The sequence below is a fragment of the Cupressus sempervirens genome, chromosome 6, assembly GCF_028749045.1.
Source record: "Cupressus sempervirens isolate cs-2001-9-10 chromosome 6, ASM2874904v1, whole genome shotgun sequence".
NCBI lineage: Eukaryota > Viridiplantae > Streptophyta > Pinopsida > Cupressales > Cupressaceae > Cupressus > Cupressus sempervirens.
Window position 1 is genome coordinate 20,790,108 of NC_143123.1, and position 23,033 is coordinate 20,813,140.

At 36.7% G+C, this 23,033-nt stretch overlaps 1 protein-coding gene across 3 annotated transcripts in view; it reads left to right on the top strand.

Moving 5' to 3' along the window:
* Positions 1-5,174: 5,174 nt before the first annotated feature.
* Positions 5,175-23,033, top strand: part of RPL27 (ribosomal protein large subunit 27) — a 41,639-nt gene continuing 23,780 nt past the window's right edge. The window contains exon 1 of one of the 3 annotated variants that reach the window (XM_089786447.1): positions 5,175-5,304. The gene's annotated coding sequence lies outside the window, so the exon portion shown is untranslated. Of the gene's footprint in view, positions 5,517-23,033 lie in introns of all 3 variants that reach the window. The other 2 variants (XM_089786445.1, XM_089786446.1) reach the window with 2 other exon arrangements.

Consider the following 23,033-nt stretch of genomic DNA (forward strand, 5'->3'; position numbering starts at 1 on the left):
GTACAAGTTGAAGACTTAGAGGATATGTATGTGAAGAATCAATTTGGGATTTATGTGCTGAATCCCAGAAGATGTTATTCTAGCTTCTGAGAACATCTTTTCAAACCTGGGGTGTTTGATGCAGGAGTATCCTTGGGCTTTTAGAAATCCTGCATGATTGGAGGTATTTGGTTAGGAGTTATCGATTTGGTCACCAAACAATGATGCTCAATCAATGAAGGGTGTAGTTATGGCTGAGGAGCTCGGTCATTGAAGGGGCTATGTCACTGAAGGAGCTTGATAAACGCAAATTGCTCGACACTCTCTATGTGCTCAACTTATATGGGTTACTTGACATTCACTGTAGTGATCGACATATGTTGGTTGCTCAGTATGCACTAGGAGCTCGACAATACTAGTGTTTTGGCTAATGGTCAGCTTTGTTTTTCTGACGTTCAATCTAATCTGGGTTCCTATTGGTGTCGAGTTTCCTGTGAGGTGACTTTGGGCATTTAATTTGTATTTTAGCCGGCTTGTGGCTCACCATATATTTAATGTAAGGGATTTAATTTAATTTGTAATGAACTGGGCTGAGTTGTGGCTTAGTTGGGTATAAGTAGGGGGTTTTGTGGAGTCTTTAGTCATTATCATCTATCTTGGAGAAGAGGATGTGAACTTTGAAGGGCTAGTAGCTGTGGCTTGAAAACTAGGCGATTGCTTAGTGGGCTTGTGAGCACAAGTTAAGATTTCCTTGGTGTTTTTCTTCTGAAGTGTAGATTTGGGCTAGCTGGGAGTAGTGTTTGGATTGGATCTTGTTGGATCTTGCAAAACTATAATTGTAATTGGTGTAGTATTTTTCCCTAACTCGAAAGGCCTTACAACTAAGCATATTGCATGTAATCAATTATCTATAATAAAGAGTTGTGGCTTGGTATCAGATCTTGCATTGTTGTAGTATTTTTGTTGTGTGTTTATCTATAGGGATCCAATTTACCTCCAATAGGGGCACCCTCAGATTCTTATTGCATCATCAATTGTTCCATTTGCTCCTCAAATGGCATTGACAACTTCATTGACTATTGTGTAATATTGTACTATGTTCTCACCTTCCATCATTCTCATATTATCAAATTTAACTCTTAGGCTTTCTGATTTGGCTCTCAAGACATTGTTATCTCCTCCATATATGGTCTTTAGTTTGTCCCACATTTTTTTTGTATTGTCACAGTCCTTTATATCATCAAACTCAACATAGCTAAGTGTTGAAGTAATTTTCAACATTGCCTGATTGTGTTCTTGATTTTCTTTCAATTGTTGAGCAGTTAGAGGAATAGTCGTTATCTTCACATATTCATTGTCCACAAAGTTTATAGTAGCACCATTGATATTGGATATATGCAACCTCATCAATTTTCACCATGCAGGAAAGTTCTCCTTGTTTAGCTTTGGTACCTCTCTTTTGTGAGTCACAATCTTTAGCTTTAAGTACCTTCAAACTTCTCTTATAAGCATCAGTGCTCTGATACCAATTGGGGGGGGGTTGAATCAGTTACTCAAGGTCCACAAGTACCACTTCAACAATCAAACATTAAACATTCACTATTCTTCTTATCATATTGTAACTCATTCTCTATTGTATACTGATAAACAAAATTACTTGTAATCCACTGTCCTACAATAACATACTTTCTGAATGTAAAACATGTAAATGTAAGTCACCAAAAAACATTCAACACAAGTTTGACACTAGGATTTAATGTGGAAACCCAATTCGAGAAAAACCAACAACAACATGTCACCACTTTTTCAATCTTATGAAGTGAGCTCTGTTAGGAGCCAACCCTGTTAAAGGTTACAATACACACTCTTAAATGTGATCTGGTTAGAGGATTTAATCACCTTGCTAGGAGTGGCCTTGTTAGAGGACTTTGATCATTTGATTTAGAATTTCACGTTGCTAAAGGATTTACATAGAGTGTCAAGTCCTTCAATGACTATTAGGTCAACCTTTGATTAGAAGGATTTCAATACAATCTATTTACAATGGTTATAAAGAAAAATAGTAGGGTTTGATCTATATGATTACAACTCACTTTTGAAGGTTCATATCACTATTCGGTTCATGTGTTGATTCTCTAATAAGTTCCCCCTTGTCATCTCTATCCTTGATTATCTTGGTAACCCTTCAAGCAATCAATCTTCAGCTTCCAACAAACTTAAGCCTTATGCTCAGATTCACTTATCAACTTTCATCAACATCTGCACAAGCATTCCTTTCCCTCGCTTCACTCTCTCGCATACACTTGTTTATTCACCCTTGTGCACATCTATTCCACCTTTCTTTGTGTATATCTGTAAAATTCTGCTCTATACCTTCTTAAATAGGTAATTCTGGCTTTTCCATTTTTCATTATCATTGTTGATAGTAAGGTTTACAATTTGATTCATTAGAATCATTGTATTTGTCCATCTTCCTCTTTTCTAGAAACTTCTCATGCATCAAATTCGATCATAGATATTATACCTAATCCTTTCCTTGAATTAAATGATCCAAAACATCAATCTTATCTTCAACATGCTCTCCATATGCCAAGAAATCAACTGAGTGGGCTAAAAATCACGATTCCTCATATGCATTCAAAATACTATCACTTGGCCATTACTAAGTTTTGACACTCAGTCATCATTGAATTTCTTGGTCGCTGTAGAGCTCAACATCAACTATCTTGCTCGGTCAATACTGATGCTCGATCAACACTAGATTTTCTTGTCTTGGACTATGGCTCTGTTGACACTAGCATCACTTGACATTTCTTACTCTTTTACTCTATTGCTCGGTCAAGATTTACATCAATGATATATCTTGACTTATACTGTAGAGACTTGAGGATCAACATGATATAAATAACTACTTTGCCTTATCAAATTCTACCTAATCAAATGTCCATTGTATCTTTCATTTCTTTACTCAACCTTTCCTTTAGGTGCTATTGTTATGAGCAACTTCTCAAATCCTCTTCATCAATCAAATAGATATGACATTTAGATCAAATATCAGCATGTCTCATTAGTAGATTTGACATCAATGGCCAAACAAAAATTGTTCCAATTGTAGTTTCCAACAATTCTTACTAAGGTGAAGTAGATAGACTTCCCACGAGGTCACCCATCCCAGTGCTGCTAGAGCTCAAGCATGCTTCACTATAGAGTTTGTTCCATGGTTAAACTCATTATGCTTGGGAAAGTCTGTAGTTAAGTGTGCTTGAGTTGGAATGGTACTAGGATGGGTAACCTCTTGCGAAGCTCCAATGGTTCACCTATGTAAGCATCACCTTTACATACAATGAGTGCTAATTGTTTCATTCATTCTCATGAGAGATGGGTTTGTGTGAACCGTTACTCATGCAACATGGGTCAATGAGTTTGACTAAGAAAACTACATAGTTGAATCCTGCTAGCAATATCACATATTGGATATAATGTAAAATAAAATAAATAGATGAGCAACATGTCAACCCTATTAATAGTCCTATGAATGAATGCAATAAAACCCAATTCTATCAAGTGTTTAAAGAAACATATTCAACATTATTAAGCACAATATCATTCACTGATTATAATGAATGAAAGATCAGCTTGAGAATATTATCAATAAACAAAAAAATCTATTGATAATGCATTTTTAAACTCATATTTATGACCTAAGAATGATAAACCACAATGATACCCAAACAAACGATTATATTTCTCATATAGAATAATTTTGTAAAAAACACTTTATGCATGATCATAAACACCTTCACATGACATTTTTAAGTTTGCAATCTTTTGAATATTTATTAAACAAAGTTAAAGAACCAAAAAATTTCACACATTCAAATCAACAATACATAATGAAAGCAAAAACCCTAATGACTATGATTGAAATAAGTACCCATAAAACTAGAAAGTTTCAACTGAGTGAATAGAGAGGTGAGGTGAGCGAAAAACGAAAAAGCTATTAATGAAAGTAACACCTAAAATGGTTTTTTTTATAGTTCTTTACCTCAGCGAGGATAAAATTTCTCATTTGGTCTAGACACCACTTCATAACAACTTGCAAGAACAATCATCAATGACAAAATATTAGCAACCACTCCATTATTCTTGAAAACCTTAAAATATTGAAACAAACAAGTATTCAACCAAGTCACTTCAAAGAAAAAGAAATAACAATGTATATTAGGTAACACAATTGGCAATCAATACATTGATCCATGCTTATCTCAGCTATTACAATGATATTGAAGTGGAGCAAAAAGAAATAATCTAATATTGGTGACTATACCTTTAGCAAAATACTTAGCGATCATAATACAAGTGAACATGTTTTGGTGTCTACTTAAATGGACAATAGAAAAGAAATGTCTTTGTATTTGGGTTTGAATGAGCAATAAAAATGAGGTTCGGAAACATTGAATGCTAAATGCTTGGAAAGTTGGCACCTTCCCATACAAGTAAATAGGAAGAGACTTATATTTAATGTCATTGGCTGGAAGGGAAAGAAGAAACAACATTCATTAAATGTTAGAAAGTGGATGAGAGTGGTGACACCTTGTCTATTTGCCATGTGACATGGTACACGAGAGTGGTTACACTCTACTTATTCATCGTGTGGCATGGAGAACACTTACCACTCTCACACCATACAAACATTAGAGTTGGCCCTCACCGTGGTTAGTTATCCATCCAAATGTTTGGTAACAAATCAGAATACATATATGCCAACATCTCTACCTTTATATAGCAAATTACAATAAAGGGTTGAACTTGTTCCTAATGCACTTCCACATGATTTGAACCTTAATAAATGATTTTTTAACCACATACCATAACCCTCAATTTTAGTTTTAAGATATACTCAACTAATTGAACTACAACTCTTTTACTAAATTTCATCTTTGATTCATGATTCAATTTTGAATTCACAAGAACATTATATTTTTATTATTTATTCTCATAGCACTTCGGGGATACAAAATTAGGCTGGATTCTTCGTTTTTAAAGGAAATTTATATAAACATGACTACAATAGACCCCTAAACCTCGGAATTTAATGCTGATTAAATCATTAAATAGTTACTTGTCCAAGCTTTTGTCGATAGGGGGATCATGATTAATGTTTGATTGATTTAATTTATCCTAAATTTGAAAATGTGGAACTTCAAATTTTATTCTTATCCAAACAAGAGGATACAATTGCTCAGATTCTGTTTTCTGTTCCAAATACTGGAGCTTTTCAAAAGCTATGAATTTTTAACCGATTGAGGGTTCAATTTGCGGAAGGTGCGTTCAGGTGAGCTGTTGGTTTTTATTTTTCACCATGATTTTTTTGTAGAGGAGAGTTGTCACACGCCCGCAGAGACCATCTTTCAGGCGAATGAGACATTTTTCGCTCCTGCCTAAACACACATTTTTTAACGTACAACCAATGCTGTCTTCTAGTTTGCTGCAAAAATCTTGTCTCGACCTCAAGAATCAAGAAGCTCTAAAATCCGGTTATTTTAGATTATCTTTCGTTTACTGTGAATATATTGAAGCAACTTCTGTAGGGAGAGTGGTTGCTTCGTTTCATTTGACAAAACTATCTGCTTTAGTAGGGTTCCGTAATAAATTCCATGCAACTCTGCCCATTTTTTAATTTCATCGGCATTGTTATAGTACACCACAATTTTTGTAGGATCTCGCAGTAATTTACTTGCAATAGGCTTGGTGATTTTTGTTTGTGGAGCTTTGTACTCGGTTGGAAAATTTTGTATGGTTTCATTTCATTCTTAAGCAATTCTGTTGTTTTCTATCAAATTGGTTCCGTGTTTTATCTATGGCTTATTTTTTATATATAGTAGTATTGCAATACCTACTTTAGATTTTTAAGTTTTTCTTCGCTTGGAGATATTTTGAACTGTTAAATCATAATCAATTTTACACACACACACACACATATCTAGTTTTCCTTGGTGTTGATGTTATTATTGTCACAAGTCTATGGATACCAGCTACTTCTGCTGCTGTAACTGCAATGGCTGCCAAAGCTATTTTCACAGAGTGAATACTAGAAAATGAGCTACCTTCATATGTTAAACTTATCACATTCTTCTTCGCAAGCCTTATACGTTCTGTAGCATATTTCTCCAAGTTTTGTGTCGTCATACTGGCTTTTGTTCTTTAATGACCAAATATCACAAGGCAAGGGATCAATGAGACACAAAACAACTAAAATTTTAGAAGATCGCGTTGAATAAGTCACAAACATTTTGGTTTTCAAAGTGGGTAGTAACTCTCACATGGTTGCATGGTTACGAATTTTGGACTCTATTGGTACAATGAAGTATCAATATGCTTTTGGTACAACTAATTACATTCTTTTCTGAAACCACATGTCTATGTTACTTCAACAAAAACAACTGTACTACATTTGAGAGAATATCTTTCCACAAACAAATAGAGGTACTATTTCTGCTTTTACAATAATTTGAAATTTTTCAACATCCTTTTAAAAGCAATTTTAGACTGCATTGCGTCTTGTTACATGGTTAAGAATTTGGGACTCTATTGGTACAATCAGGTATCAATATGCTTTTGATACAATTACATTCTTTTCTGAAACCACGTCTATGTTACTTCAACAAAAACAGCAGTGCTACATTAGAGAGAATATCTTTCCACAAACAAACAGAGCTACTATCTCTGCGTTTGCAACAATTTGAAATTGTTCTCATCCTTTTAGAAGCAATTTTAGACAGGATTGTGTCTTGTAGGCCTATCCTTAAAATATTCGGTTTCTGTAACTGCAGAGAACAACTTTCTTTGAAAAAAGATTAAAGTCTTGTTTATGAAAAATTGTACAGTTTGGCGTTTGTCTCTTTTGTTCTCCAATAGTCTATTTTTTCCCCTAGTGTTGTTTTTCATGGCAAGGCACTCAAAGAGTTCCCTGTAATTTGCTTCGTATGCACCCCTAAAAGGTTTTAGCTGCTTTCACTACAGAATGGTGCACAGCATTATTTCTTCATCATGTTATTTCACACAAGTAATGTCTATGAGCTTTTGCTTCTTCAATCTTATCTTGACCGATGAGCTGTAATGGATAAATAATCAACCGAAGACATTCCATTTAAAGCATTTTAATTTTCTAGTCTTCTATACTTAGCACCTACGCTACTATTAATCATTTAAGTCTTCGGCACCTGCTCATCAGCCAATTGATAGAAAATCTGAAACTTTTATCCATATTTGTTGTACAGAATATTAGTTGCAATAAATAAAAGACATTCCTATGAGTTCATTTTGAGTCTCTCCAAATAGGCCCCAACAACTCTATTTGCATTTTAGAAAAGCCATATTGGAGAAGGAAACCTGCAAACACTATGTAAATTAGCTTACCAGTCCTATATTTGGTCATGGTGGACCACCATTTCAAAGCATTTATCTTTTTATCTGTTAAACTTGGAAAAGAACCATACTCATAACGAGTGCTTCCATTCTAGTTTGGTGTGCTTGGTTAGTTGTCTCCTATGTGTGGAATTTTGCCAAGTCTAATGAGAACTATCAAATCATTGCACTTGGAGAACTCATGAAGGCAATTTAATTCCTTGAGCAGAATTTTGTTTTCAGTGGCTACAAAATGCTATTGATAACTATCATAAATAGCAAACTGAGTCTGTGGTGGTATTGGCTAATCTTTGAGAGTGTTGGTTGAGAGATGGCTCCTAGATTTGCATTTTAAAAATTACGATTAACCACAATAAAATGATCAAGTAGATGTTGTTTCCACAATACAGAGAGTTAATAAATTTTTATTTTATATATAACAAAATTCCATAATCCTTCAGTCCAAGCTATGTCAAATATTATAGCTCTACTATATCTTCTCTCTCTTACCAAAGCTCAGATTTCTCCACAAAGTCCATGGTCATCAATAGGTATGTAATGTCCCCTGCTAGGAGGCTGCCAATTTTCAATGATTAACACACATCACTATGCATTTAAATTAGATTAAACTAAGACGCAATTAAGGGATTCATAAAGCATTTGATGCTCAACAAATTTAAACCCTAATTCCTTACTTCTCTCCTATTCATCAACTCTAAGGAGGACATGGATTTACTTGTCATAGGACGCTTGGACACCAATCTACAACTAGGTTTTCTCAAGGCTCGAGGAGTCCGTCCATATCCCATTCTGGGATTCACCTACCTTGTGAGGATTTACTCTGCCTCTTCCTACACAACACCGACCTATACTCCAACCTATCCTCTTAAGGGGCAACAATTAGTAATTAAGGAATAGGATAGGAGTGTATTAACATTCAAATGGATTATGAATAGATAAGATAAGGTAAAGATGAGGAAAGACAAATTTATTAATGTCCAACAAGAGACCACAAAGAGGATCTAAGGGGCTGCAAACCCACAACAAAAGACGAGCCAAAACAAGGAACACCAAAAGGTGCGTAGGGAGAAAAGCAAAGCAAAGACCCAACAAAAGAATTGGAGCAAAAGCCAATAACAAGCTAACTGCTCTTCTTCGCTAAGAAGAAATCCATAATTAAAGGTTATGACCCAGGTGAGATGAGGTCTTGGGTAGTCTTTGAGAATCATTGGAAGTGAAGAGCTGCTGCTGTGAGTAAGCCCTATGAGGCCTAATGAACTTGGTGTGTCCAAAAGTAGGGAGACCAAGCAACTGCTTGGTGCCCTGAGCTGAAGTGACCAATGCGAAGGAGCTGATGAGATGGTCCGTGGTCTGTCTCGAAGGGAACTGAGACTACAGGGCGAGGTACCAAAGCCTCCTGGCCTCTTGGAGATATAAGACAAGACATCATTGATCAATGTATCTGAAAAAGGTTGGGAGAGACCAACACCCTTTGAAAAGGCAGTAAACCTCCTAATCTCATAGAAGATGGGGCAACGAAAGATAAAGCGTGCCTTTATTTCAGCCTCCCCCATGTCACAAAGTTGATGGATTTGGTCCTCTCTATCAATTTGATGGTCTGTCTAGATACGAAGCCGATGAGATTCGACCTTGAAAAGAGCCTAAAGAGATGTCAGCGTGTGTCCAACACCAGGCAAGGTATGAAGGGTGCATAATGACCCCAACATGTATACCAATAAAGTGCTTTCCGTAGAAAGCCGTCCTTAAATGGAGCCCCTTCAAGGGGTCAATCCATGTCGTGAGAATGCACTGCTTGTAGATGTCCATCTTGACATACGGATATGAATGGATATGTATATATAAAATACAACATAATTGATATATTTATATATATGCATGTATATATTGGCTACCTATTCTTAGTAGAATTCATATGTTATATTTGATCAATTGGTGTTGATGCACAAATAATTTTGTGTTACACATTGTTGTCGGCTAATAAATATGGACTTATTGATCTGGTGAGTGCAATTTGTAATCCCTAATTCGATGCTCATTGAATGATTTGAGCATGCCTATGTACTGTAGTGGGAATTACAAGTCATGTGGCAAGAGACATGACTTGTGCCTGTCCATAATAACTGCCTTTACTAATCACACCGATTCTTAGTAGATTGGTCAATTATCTTATCACATCTTTCATGACTAGCGATAATTTGTTATTCTTATTGCTCTTAACTAATCATAATTTTTTATTGATACTTGGTGACTGACAAAAATCTCGATTGGTATCATGATTTCTTCTCTCCACTGGATTTTAATCCTAGATTTGCACAATGTGCTTGATGGTCTATTAGATTCACCAAATGTATATATTAGCTCTGTTCCGTCATGTCAAATCGGGGGCCTTGACAATGTAGCAAGATTCGAGATTCATAATCTACTTCAATGCAAGATTCATAATCTACTGTGAGTACTCTCAACAAACCTTTTTGTAACCTTACTCTATCTTAGAGAATAATTGATTTAAAATTACGGTTACACAAAAACAACTGTCAAAGCACTTGGGCTTGCGCCCTAATACTGCTACAATAACTGTGAATATTCAAAACATAAAAATATTTGTGTTGGGGTTATGAACTACTTGTGAATGATGCAATGATTCGAAGTTGGCATGATATCTTCCTAGTGCGCCCTAATACTGCTACAATAACTGTGAATGTTCAAAACATAAAAATATTTGTGTTGGGGTTATGAACTACTTGTGAATGATGCAATGATTTGAAGTTGGCATGATGTCTTCCTAGTTACAAAATGAGATTTATGCTTTATGTGGAAAACTATGCACTTAATAAGAGTTGAAAGTAAAGCCGCTTTATTTACAACAATAAACATTTACTAGTTTATAAAACTAATTGAAAATGATGTGAATATTTTAGTAAAGCTCTTTAGTAATATATAATTAGTGTTGATATCTTAAATATGGTTGGGTGCAACTTGCAGCATTTTTAAATTGCAAATAATAATCTAAATTAAAATTTAGTGATTTTTTAGAAAGTGTAATGTCCCCTCCTTGAATGTATAACAAGATTAACCTAATTCTCTCTCATACGTCTCCTGTGGGTCTTAAGGATAAGCAATAGCACACTATACAACATGATTATATGTAATGTCCCCTTTTGGGAAGATCCTAGATGTTGCCTTCAAATCACAAAATTAATTAATTCTAGGATTGTAATATAGTTATCAATGTAAATCTGTTTTAGATTCTACAACCATGCGAGGTAATCTTTGACATATAATTCATACTACCAACTGCTTCTATTTAGGGTGTGGGTTCTAATTAACCTATGTTACCCTGAGTTCTTGGGTCGGGGGGACAAGGAAATGAATTTTCGGGATTTTTCAAATGATATATATTTCACGTTTCCACACACACAGAGACACTTTTTATATGGAAACTTGAAATCTCAAATACACTCATTTGTTATATAACGTTTTAACATTCATCATAGCAACATAATAACATTTATAAATCTAAAATCAATTATCATTCATCGAATTATCATAGAACATAGCATCAAATAAATCAAACAAATCATCTTAGAATAAGGACAGATGCTAGCATCAAATGGCAATTCAAATTTCAATATTATACATTCACAGATATAATTCATTGAAACAATGAAAAGTATCAGATCATATATCAAAATGCACACGCTACAAGTTTCAACAAAATCATATCATATATCAAGATTCAATTATCGCATCAATGGATCATATAATGTCAGAAGGCTCAAAGTCTCAAACTTCAAAGTCAACATGAAAACAAAGATAGCATATTGCCGCCCCTAAGATTCAGTTTGATAATACTAAATATTGCTTAGATTTACACTTTCAATCTGCAGATTTTCACCAAAGACTTCCAGAATTCACAATAACTTTGTTCATATTCTAACAACAACAAGAGCAGATGATTATTCACTCGGGCATAACTTTATCTACTATGGCCAATCTATATGCAACTTACAAGATATTTTCGGTCATATACTTAAGATTTGATGTTAGTAGTAACATATTTTAATGTTTAGGGTTGCCTTGAGGTGTGAGGCCCAAAAAATTGCAAATATTTTATAAAATAATCTTACTTTTTACCCTTTTGTTACTGGAAATGGCTAGCAGTCCCCAAGACGGTTAGGGGATGACTTGGAAATCCCTAGCTATCTAGGGGATGGTCAAAGTTTTTTGGAAACTTCCATTGACTGTCCTCGAGTTTCCGGGATAGTTTCCAAAATTTTTGCTTCATCGAGGACAACTTGGAAACATTTCCAACCGTCCCCTATACTCGAAACTATTATTTGTTTTCGAAATAGGTTCATTTAGGGTGGAAATGCGTTTCTAGGTCACCATGTAAATAACATTTATGAGGACATGCATAACAATAATTATCTTATCTCATTAAAATATATCATGCAATAATCATCCATGGTTCTATTTCCCATAATTAATCATATTGAGGGCTTGGAGAAGAAATCTGTAATATCCCCGTCATAAAATAAATGTATTTAATTAATCTGTGTAACGGGCTGATTGATTTAATTTATCTCGGACCCATTTTTATTTTCGTCTTCGTAGTTTGTGTCGCTGTCGGCCATCTTTGTACACCCTCGGAAAGTTTCCCGATGGGTATTTGAGCACAGCTTGTAGGTAGTCAGTAGACATGCTTTGGATTATATTTTCTCTGTATTGCGGATTCCTGTTGGAGTTCAGAATTATTCGCCATTTCGGAAGTGAAAGATTTTCCCTATTTGGCTTGTGCGGTTTCAGTGGGACTCAACCCTCACCCTATTCCGTTGGTGTATGTGTTATTTTGATCGGATCTGGCAAATTGGAGTATTATCTTCTGGTACTCATTATTCGCATTCGACTCTCTCTTGTTGTGTAGATTTAATCAATATTTTGTGTTTTGCGCAACATTGTGTTTCCGTCGCTAATCGTGTGATTCCGCATTGCTCACCCATCCATCTGTCCGTACTGTCTTTCACTTCCCTGTACGACACTAGCCTTCAAATTCTCCATTTAACCCTTCGTACGACCTTCTACAAGCTTCATTTAGCCACCGTATGGCTTCCCAGTCGTGCAACATTTCCCCCCGTATGGACTCAGCCTATAGATATCACCGTATGACATCATTATCTCTCCCGTATTGCCTACCACTGTACACCTTCTTTCCACCGTATGGCTGTTGGTTTCTTTCCATTGTATGGCTTCTTATGGTAACCATATGGCTAACACATCTGTTCCATACGGCCTTCTAGCACATGTATGGACTGTTAACGACCCTCCTTGGCAACTCCGTACGGAGATCTATCTCTAACATATGGCCAGCAAAGTAGTAACTGTACCTCCTGCGCTCTGTTGCACATCCGCACGGCCATTCGGGAACCTTCAGCCTGCTCAAGTGGAGTCGTCTGGAACATTACAAAATCCACAAAAGCTATTTGATATCATTCTACTCAATTAGGTCCAAAAGAGTGTAGTGCTTAACAGAGAGAACTGCCCCCTTGTTTCACAAGCGACATGAACATCCCATGAATATTTCATCCCTTGGGAGGGTCTACTTAATTCGAAAGAACCCAGGTCATAGAGGAAGATTGTTCAACCCAATCAAACCCAAGTGCACACAACACCTGACTAAGACACCCCTTGGCTCAAACACAACAAAAACATCTAGTGATGATTCAATTTCTCGGGGTGGACTACTTAATCCGAGGGAACCCTTGTCTACCACCTCTCCCTACATATTTTCTTCCATTCCTCACATGATTGTTTATTTCACTTCTCATAGCCAACCATTGCGGGGATTGAAAGGATAGAACAAAGATTGCGTAAGGCCATCCGCAACTAAGCCCAAGGGTGCAAAGCATCCAACCAAGACAACTTGACCGCTTGGCCCACAAGTGCTAGGGACTTCTAGCCAACTCGGGATGGTGTGCTGAGAGGGGAAACCTATATTAGTTCTCCCAGCTGCATCTCCTCCCTCACCCACATATCATTTTTTCCTTGGGAGAATAAATAAACTAAGAATCTGGTTTGATTAGCATGTCACATCATTAAGTATATCAAATTGCAATGTCCTGTTTTAGGATCATCTTATGCTTTGCAGTTTGCCCTAATTAAAAAATCAGAATGAAAGTAGGAACACAATATAGTTAGAGACATAAGGCTAACCTAGAAATAAGATGAAATAGTGCCTCTTAGGACTTTCAACCAAATTTATTAGTAATAATATAATCATGATACATGTAATATGTCTATTTTCATGGTTAAGAGAGATAGTTATAGCACAAAATTCTCAAGAGCTTAACCATAATGAGGGTTGAGATAAGAAACACATAATGAGGTGCACTAATTATCCCCGCTGCTAGGCCCAAGAGTGGAAACTCTTCCCCCCTTTGCCTCATGTGGATGTAACCATGCTCATGAGGTGGTGTACAAGCGGAGCCTGTATGGCATCCCTTGCATCATGCTATCCTTCTCTCCTCTTATGATTGGGGATCTCATTCAGATACCCCAGGCCCAAGAGTAGAAACTTTGTCTCCATTGGCCTTATGGTCGTAGCCGTACTCATAAGGTGGCATACCTAATGGAGCTTGTACACCGTTTCCCTTCACTATGCTTGTCTTCTCTCTTCTTATGGTTGAGGACCACTTTGCTAGTTACCTCAATAACTAAACCATATAGGTGTGAAGGAAGATTGCAATAGCGTGCCCTCAACTTGACCCTAGGCCCAAGAGTAGAATCTCTGTTTCACTCGGCCTCATACGGTTCTTCACTGATTTAAAGAGGTGGTGTACCTAGTGAGGCCTCGGCATTCCCCCTCCTTGCACTTCCTTTCCTTCTTTAATTTGGTTGATTATTGTCTCCATATGATTAGTAGAAACATATATATTCAAATCATATATGATTGACATAAGCACATAGACACATTTCATACCACAAGAATCCAAGAGAGTATAAATAGATTGCTCTGCTGTATGTATGCCTGCTTCTGCTGTTCCTTTGTTAATTTTCTTTGCTGCTGGTTTTGCGTATTTCTCCTGCCCCATTCACTGTTGATTGATGGATTCCTTCTTGTCTGTGCTCATTGCTATATCCCTGCTTTAAGTCCGAATATATATTCATTTCCTGTCTTTTCCATGTCGTGGTTGTTAGCTGTAATACTATATACTATCGCTTTATACTAATCTGATTGTTGCTTTATTTGTATTGCTGTCCTCAATGTAGGATGATCCCTGTTTTGATATATTATTGGTACTGCTCATTGCTTATTGCTATAATACTTAGATCTGCTTATATCTGCTATATATGTTTTTTCTCTAATCTCCCATTTCTATCCTTCCAGTTCCCTCCTTACGTACCTCCTAGTCATTTATGAAGGGAAATGTCCCTTGTAGATACCCGCCTCTCTACAAACAGACACAATCTTTCATGATTGCTCTCTTATTAAATTTATGCTAGGATCTCTGTATCTAAAATATCCCAAGTTGGGGTCCTTATAATTAACCCCTAGATAGCTCCCTCAAATAATTTCAGTTAACTAAATCAGCATTCTGTCCATGTTAATTGCCTTTATTTTGTGTCAGCCTCTTGTACATATTTAATTGCCTATAGTTAATTGTTTAAAGCTGCAATGGCCTAAAAACTAATGATTGTTGCTCTTAATATACTTTTGTCCAGGATTGTGGCTGTGATCTGGAGTTTAATTAGGTTGCATTTAGGGTCTCAGATGGGCACCATAAAACAAGCACATAAGAAATTATATTCTAGACAAGAACTTTTATCATTCATACACTAAGCATATATCTCATGCTTACTGCAATTGAACAAGAATGCTATTGCCTGCAATGAACAGAAATTTCTGATCTGATTGATCTATGTGCCAGATCATTGATATCTTATGAACTGATCTGCTCTTTATGAGCACCAATGCTAATTGATTTGGTTTCCTTGATGCCTTCCTCCATCGTGGTCTTCTGCCTTTATATCTTCATGTCTCTTGAAGAGAGACAACTTTTGGAAGTTGCTGTTCTTAAGGAACGGCCACAACCTTTCTTAATAATATACCTTTAAACCAATCACTGCTTGAAGCATCCTAATCACTGGTAGTATAATAAAGGTCTTGTTTCCTTTACATTAGTAATCGCTCCTAAAATAAAATCGCTGTCTACTATATTGCTGCTTCTATTAATTGATTCTGATAATTTTCTGCTCTTAATGTAATCACTGTGATTATGTGATCGTCCTTTTATTCATTATCCTTCTTTTTTTAATTATCCTGCTTGATTGCTGCCTTCTACATTGGCTTAATAGTTAATATACTGCTTTGAAGAAAATCATGAAATCTTATAACCAAGACAATGTTCTTGATTATTGATGTCTAACTGATTGTATCTGGAGTGTTATAAATTCAAATAGTTGCTGATCACTGGGCTTGCATATATATTTTACTTGTTATTAGTTGCTTAGGGATGGGGGCATGACAATCTAATCCTGTGATTGGAAAGTAATTCACCAAAGAACATAAAAGAAATTAAATATGGTGCCAAATAAGACAAAAACCGTCTTTGTCATAATAAAGACAGAAGTAAATATGGTCTAGGCGGAAGAAAACAAAATTATAGCAAATGAAAATAGATTGGGTCATTTAGAAAAAAATCACTTGGGAAATGATAGTCAGGTAGAAGATATTTAAGGCAGCACTCCTTAAATGATTAGTAAACACCAACTAAAACTCAAGTTTGAAATGGTCATAGGCCCTATTTATGGCTGTACCCTATGATAAAAGCTATTAAAAGCTAAGTGATATAAGGAAGGTGGATAAGGGAAAAAAGGCATTAATTTAATGAATGGAAATTATGATTTATTGCAAGTCAATATAACGGCCAAAGAGGACTAAACCCCTTCAAGGAAAATTGAGAGATTTAAGGATAAATCCCCTTAATTGCAATTAGCAAGTTGGTGCATGTAAAACCCTGACTTGGGTAGCATTAGGGATAATCATTCAAGGAGAATAGCTGCAAATTGGTAGGAGTTTTATAGCAGAAAATCAAGATGACCCCTATTTGCAAAATAGTATCATAAGCTATAATTGTGAACATTATAATAAAATTCATAAATTTAGATAAAGTCATATTTATAAATATAAGGTGAATATCATATTGAGCTAGAGTTATTGTTTAAAAAATATTTGAGAACAAGATAGTACAAATTGTATCTGAGCAGCAATCATGACAGCCTGTGTGGCAAAGCTAAAATGGCAAATGCATTCTAGTCGAAGAGACCTAAGATAAGGTGTGGGGTACTGAGAGTTTGTAGCAACTTCAGATTAGTTAATTTTGTTTGCAAATACAACTATAGTTATTGATGCACATAACATTGCTGTGTGTACTTTCCATGGGATTGCAAAGCTTAAATCACACATTTCAGTGGATCTTGATATGTAGGCTGAATTTAATATTTAGAACCTAAAATTTAATTACTTTATTCTATTTTTTTCAAGTCTCGTGTTTTATACACTTGTAGCTTAAGTCAGAGACTCATTTCATCCTTAAAAGTCAATAACTGTTGGTACACTTAAGAAAAGTAATGTGCTCTTGTATAAGGTGTACTTTGTAGGAGAAAAAAGGAGGAACCATAAGAGATTATTCTGGTCCCGTACACATTATGTAAAAGAACATTCAAAATCTGCAAAAATAAATAAAACAAAAACAAAATCAAACACTCCATTACTGCCTTTTAATATTTAGAACCTAAAACTTTAATTTTACTTTATTCTATATCTTTGCAAGTCTCATGCTTGATACACTTGTAGCTTGATTCAGAGATTCATTTTATCCTTAAAAGTCAATAACTGGAGTGTTGGTGAACAATTTGTCTTCCTTATCATTTTTTGGGTTTATACCTCGACTCTTAAACTGCCCAATGGCATATGGAGGACAAAGAAGTTAACAACATAATAGGTCAATGTAGTAATCTATCAAAGACCCCTGAATTGAAATGTACAACTCTCTTTTGAATGCAAGATTTGCAATGAATTATGTTTTTCGGACTTTGGGGGTATGCTCTTAACCAGAGAGTAGAAGAGGCAAATACCAGATTGCTCAGTACTTTAAACAACCTAGGCAAGTGAAAAAGGGGAGTAACTCACTAAATGCAATATATTCTAACCTTAATACAAGGAATTGAAACATGCATAACCAACTACGCCAGCAGGAGAAAAAAAAAAGATGGCAGAATGGGTAATTCCCAGATTACAAAGTTAATTGATGTTTTGACAATACTTGGATTGTCTATCTCTCAGCCACTCTATCGACCAATTTCTCCGTATGCAACGAACTACACTAAACACAAGAACCACGACGTATAAGAGAAAGAACAAAGGGAAACTTATGCTGAAGAAAGTAAGGCATGCAATCTATTGAATGAAGGAAATAAAACCTAGTTCATCAACATTCATTCAATTTTCAACAAAATCTAGTTCGTTCCAAATACTACACTATAACTCAATGAACAACAAAATTAAAATTGGACTTAGAGTTGCACATAGTAGTCCCAATGTTATGTTTCGTTGTTCGTCTATTGCTTTGGAACAGAGCCATACTAGTATAACTTGACGAATGCCAGAATAAAATTGTCCTATTACACACGGGAGAAGGCTTAAAAGAGGCCGTACGATCATTGCTGGGAGGCCAAATTGATGGCCGTACGATGGAGAGAAAATGTAGTACGATATCTTCAAATTCTGGCCATATAGTGGATGGGTGAGGCCGTACGATAGATGAATGGAAGCTGTATAGTAGATTTAGAAGGTCGTACGACAAGCTTGTAGATCGTACAATATTGTGGGTAGGATGTACAGGGGAGTGAAGGAGACAATGTGGTGGTGAGGTGGGGTATGGAGTGAATGCAGAGTTGTCCGTACAGTAGGGAGAGGAAACAGACGATGTACGAATGGAGGAAAGAAGAATATCCAGTCATGTAACAAACTTATAGATCCAAATCCAGTAGATACACCCATAGAATGAAGATTGAATATGAATAACTTTCAATATATATTTGCCAAAAAATGGTGCTTCAATTTGCCAGATTTGAGCGAAGTATTACATGTAACAGCGGAATAGGGTGAGGGTTGAATCCCACCGAAATCGCACGAGCCAAATAGGGAAGATCTTTCACTTCCAAAATGGCGAATGAATCCAAAACTCTAATAGGAATTCGCAGTAAAGAAAATAATCCAAAAACGCATACCTAATGACTACCTATAAGCCGTGCTTAAATACCCGTTGTGGAAAACTTTCCGAGGGTGTACAAAGATAGTCAACGACAACACAAATTACGGGAACAAAACAAAAATGGGTCCGAGATATATTAAATCAATCGGCCCACTAACAATAGTTTGATTAATGATTTATTTTATAACGAGAACATTACAATCCTCCCGTCCCAAATTTTGCTTGTCCTCAAGCAAATGTAATGCCGGATGTTATAAAATGTGCTCGCCCTCCCACGTCGCGTCGTCCAATGGCAAGTGTTTCCAATGTACCAAATATTCCTTCACTAGGCGGTTCCGCGGGATCTTCTCACATGGTTTGATGATCTCGGCTAGTTCCAATATGAGCTTTCCTTCTTCATTGAGTGATGGAAGGTTTGTAGCTATCGTGACATTTTGTTCCACAACTTTCTTCAGTCATGAAACATGAAAAATGTTATGAATACGGCTCCCGTCTGGAAGCTCCAGCTCGTAGGCGACTTCATTGATGCAACAAACTACACAATAGGGGCCATAAAATCGTGGCTTTAGTTTTTCTTTTCCCTTTTCCTTCAATGAGGATTGTCGGTATGGTTGGAGCCTCAGATAGACCAAGTCTCCTACTTCGAAACTCCTCTCTATTCGGTGTGTGTCGGCGTACATCTTTTGTTGATTCTGTGCCCATTGTAAGTTTTCCTTCTGGAATCTTAGGATGTCCTTTACCTCCTAAAGCCAGTCCCTCGCCCTCAATGCGTGACTGTCACGTAGAACTGTATCAATGAAGGAAAGGGGTTTGTACTCGTATAGAGCCTTGAATGGTGCCATCCCGATGAACATGTGGTATGTAGTATTGTAACAATATTGTCCTAGGTGTATCCATTTGACCCATGCCCGTTGCGTTGTGAGGTTTTCACACATCGCCCCAAATCTTGGGGACCCCCCCCCCCCCCCCCCTTTTTTTAATCGTCTTGGCAAATTTTTGGATTGCCCTAAAAATTTTTGAGTTTTGAAAATTTCACACCTTGGCACCTTCAGGACAAATATGGGGAGGCTTAGCTTATTTTCACCCGGTTTTAACTTGATTTTCTAGAGCTATCAATTTTATCCGCAGGCCGAATAATTTTCTAAGTTAATTTCAACTTGGTAGGATAAAATTGTGAATTTTGTACTTAGACGTTTTCTTTTGAAAATTTGGTTTTAATTGTGTAAATTTGGATGATTTTCAAAAGGGAAATTTTAATTAGACTTAAGTTTTTGGAAAATCTCAAATTTTTTTGGTGAAAATTTTAATTTTGTTGAAATGAGGCTAAATTGCAAAAAATCGATTCTTGGTTCTAGATGCAATTTTATTTTATTTTTATTTTAGCTTGGCAAAATCGATTTGGTAGAAAATTGCAAAAAATTGGCTTTAATTGGATTAATTTGCCTTGAAAGCTTTTAGTTTTTAATGAATCTGGTAATTTAATATTGAAAAAATGGCTTTTGGTTAGCCAAAATCCAAATTTAATGACGTATTAATTACTAAACTCTCATTAAATGGAAATATTTAACACCCTCAAGGCCATTTAATTTCGTTTTGCAATTTGGAGCTAATTGGCAAATTTAAAGTGCAATTTTCTTTTGGTAAAATTAAATTTTTTGAGCTAAGTATTTAATTGTGGGCCTTAACTTGGATTTAATTTAATTTTTTTTTCCCCTCCTCCAGGACCAGGTCGGCTAGCTTTAGAGGGAAAGGAAATTGGGTATAAAGGAGACCCCAACTCCCATTTCTTCTTTACAATTCATTTCTTCCTCTATCCTTAGGCGAATTTTCTTGGGAGCAGATTTTTCCAGACTAGGCGAATTTTGTGGAAGGCGAAATTTGTGGGAGCCGAAATTTGTGGAGGGCGAAATTTGTGGGAGCCGAAATTTGTGGAAGATAAAATTCTGATTTTTTCAAGAGGCTGCAATTTTTGCCCTAGGTTGGGTAATTTTATTTGGAGGTGAGTTGCATGATAAATTTCTGATTTGCAAGGGATTTGAAATTCTTGAAGTCATATCCTAGGTTCTGAAAAGTCGTCGTAAGATTATTGGTTAAGGTGAATTTTCATCATCTAGAGTTGTAAGGGGTGCTTAAGCTGACTTCCATCTTTCGTTCTAGTCTAAGGATTGCTCTGCTTGGTTCTTCTTGCCTTCTGGTCCACCACTCTACCATCCTGTAATTGGGCGACGAGCATGGAGGATGGTAGTGCAAGTAAAAATTCCAAGCGGGCGAACACTAAGAAAGACAAAGAGGATATGATGCCCAAAACTTCCTTCTTCTCGAAAATGAAGAGAATAACCGACACCAATATCGGTACAATGGACATGAGACGGATGAGGGACAGATTGAAGGAAGGACAATCCCCCTTGGCAAAAAGGATATACAAGAGCAGAATTGTACATGCAACGGCTTTTCCTCCCATATTGCCCTGTCCAGAATTGATTATGGAATGTGCATCCAGATTTGATCTAAACAGTAATTCCATCATTTTTGATGAAGGGAAGAGAGTGTTGGCCAGCATTGGCGAACAAGCAATCGAAGAAACATTCAACATTCCCCAGTACAAGGGCATGACGATTATGATGATGGACCAAGCAACTAAATCATTTCAAGATAACCAAGAGGCCTATTACACGCATCTAAAGCAGAATTGGATACGCAAGGGAAGGAAAGGAGTTAATAGATCATCGAGGCTCACAATGGCAAATTTCAAACTAGAATATGGTGAACTCGTTGTTCTGCTTAGTCGGATCATGGGCCTAGCTCAAGGGATGAAATTTGAAAACTAGATGTACTTCTTCATTGATGAGATTGAGAAAGGGAAAAGAAGGTTTGATTGGGCCAAGATCATAAGCGAGAACTTAGAATTGCAACTCAGAACCGTGCAAAACCAAAGGCAATTCTACATGGGCTCCTATCTGTTCTACCTAATTGCTAGATTGTACAAGAGTCTGGGACTTAAGGCCTTAGGAGAAGTTGGTAGCGGACCGGGACAATATTTGGTACATGAATGCTATCCGCAGCTCCATTTGCACAATAACAAGGATTACAAGATATTTTGCGATGCCTTCACCATGAAGACAGTAAGGGTATTACAAGGGACACCTGCTAAGAGACTTTCATCGGAAGCAGAAGCAAGAATTAAGAAGTTTGGGAGTTGGTTCATCCAATTTCCTCAGTTTACATACATTAGAGTGGCAGGAAGTACAGTTTGTCCTAAGAGGCTTCCAAGGTACCCACTCGACAAGGTAGTTTTGTTAGAATTGGCTACGCAACTTGAGCACTATGATAGAATAATGAGAAACGAAGAGAAAACAGACATTTCATTCTCAATCGTAATTTGCAATGATAGTTGCCCAAATCGGGCCTCCTTTGCAGCCGCAGAGAAGGAATTGGAATGGTATTATCTAGGATGGTACAGAGCAAGGCAAGGGTTTGACCCTAATGGTCTTATCAAGGCATCTCATGGAAATGAATTTGATTATGTTCCCACCATAGAAGACTTTTGGGCCAACGCCAAAGATGACTTTCATGTGAGAAAGCTAGCTTTCTCAAGGCTGTCGGTGAACATGATGAGGGCTATTAGATGGAGAGGCCTCGATATTATGGATCAACTGGAGGATGATGGAAATGTGTTGAGAGAAGACTATGATACAGTAGAAGGAACAAAATTGAATCCAGTGGATTGGGATGACCATCAGGATCCTTCCTTGGAAGCAGTCACAAGGGTAGTGGATTTACATACCGAGTCGTGGTATAATGAAGGACTAAGGAAGCTACAAAGACAAAGGATTCCCCTTACCTATGAGATGATGAAGCCAAAAGAGAAACAAACAAAATCAGTCAGACAAAGGAATGAAGGAAATAGCCGTCAACAGGAAATGATTAGAAATAGCAAGAAGAAAGTTTTGGAGGTAGAGAAGGGCAAAGAACATCCAGCGCCTCCAGCCAAGAGATAGCATGCAGCGCCATCAAGAGAGAGTATAATTGAGGCTAGAAGCCAAGAGGTCAATTCAAATGATAAAGGGGCCGCGGTGGAGGTGAGCTCTAATTCGGAATCAAGTGGCTATAGTGAAAGCACCGAGTACTTCCCTCTCTCGGAGAACCAACAAGGAAATGATATGGAAGAAACTAGTAGAGAAGAAGATGGACCAATCGACATCAAGGCAATAAGTCACGAACCCGAGGTTGTTGGTGATGCTTTGTTGGTCGAACCAAATCCAGATTTGGGGAGATGCACTGCACCACTATGGTTAAGACAAATGCTTATGCCAAGAGGCGAGGTGGTAACGGCCCATACAGCTGAGGACATCC